Below are 1236 nucleotides of genomic sequence, written 5' to 3'. Positions count from 1 at the left end.
TCAGGTATTGTGGAAAAACTTTAGCTTTCTACGTTACATTTGAGATCCCACAACACCGCTCCCGGGTGGGCTCGAACCACCAACCTTTCGATTAATAGCTGGACGCGCTAATTATTGCGCCACGGAAGCCCAAAAATTAAATGTTCGTCAGGTATTGTGGAAAAACTCTGACATTTTACGTAACCTTCGAGACGTCACAACACGGCTCCCGGATGGGCTCGAACCACCAACCTTTCGGTTAACAGCCGAACGCGCTAACCATTGCGCCACGGACGCCCAAAAATTAAATGGTCGTCAGGTATTGTGGAAGAACTTTGGCTTTTTACGTTACATTAGAGATCCAACAACAACGCTCCCGGGTGGGCTCGAACCACCAACCTTTCGGTTAACAGCCGAACGCGCTAACCATTGCGCAACGGAAGCCCAAATATTAAAAGGTCGTCAGTTATTGTGGAAAATCCTTGACTTTTTACGTCACATTTGCGACCTCACAACACCGCTCCCGGGAGGGCTCAAACCACCAGTCTTTTGAATAACAGCTGAACGCGCTAACCATTGCGCCACGGAAGCCCAAAATTTAAATGGTCGTCAGGTGCTGTGGAAAAACTGACATTTTACGTTACATCTGAGACCTCACAACACCGCTCCCGGATGGGCTCGAACCACCAACCTATTGGTTATCAGCCGAACGCGCTAACCATTGAGCCACGGAAGCTCAGTAATTAATCGGTTGTCAGGTATTGTGGAGAAACTCTGACTTTTTACGTTATATCTGAGACCCCACAAAACGCTCCCGGAGGGGCTCGAACCACCAACCTTTTGAATAACAGCTGAGCGCACTAACCATTGCGCCACGGAAGCCCAAAAATTAAATGTTCGTCAGGTATTGTGGAAAAACTCTGACTTTTCACGTTACATCTGAGACACCACAAAACGCTCCCGGATGGGCTCGAACCACCAAACTTTCGGTTCGTCAGTTATTGTGGAAAACGTTTGACTTTTTACGTTACATCTGAGACCTCACAACACCGCTCCCAGATGGGCTCGAACCACCAACCTATTGGTTAAAAGCCGAACGCGCTAACCATTGAGCCACGGAAGTTCAGAAATTAATGTTTGTCCCGTATTGTGAAAAAGTTTTGACTTTTTACGCTACATCTGAGACCCCACAACACCTCTCCTGGGTGGGCTCGAAACACCAACCTTTCGGTTAACTGCTGAACGCGCTAACCATTG

General features: G+C 47.8%; 1 non-coding gene across 1 annotated transcript; it reads right to left on the bottom strand.

Moving 5' to 3' along the window:
* Positions 1 to 642: 642 nt before the first annotated feature.
* TRNAI-GAU (transfer RNA isoleucine (anticodon GAU)) lies at positions 643 to 715 on the bottom strand. The gene has a single exon. It is a non-coding gene; the product is annotated as a tRNA-Ile (tRNA).
* Between the last annotated feature and the right edge of the window lie 521 nt (positions 716 to 1236).

Source organism: Phalangium opilio, unplaced genomic scaffold (genome assembly GCF_054372755.1).
Source record: "Phalangium opilio isolate 3A_F unplaced genomic scaffold, DU_Popi_V2 ptg001170l_1, whole genome shotgun sequence".
NCBI classification, from domain to species: Eukaryota; Metazoa; Arthropoda; class Arachnida; order Opiliones; family Phalangiidae; genus Phalangium; species Phalangium opilio.
This window is presented reverse-complemented; position numbering and strand designations above follow the sequence as displayed.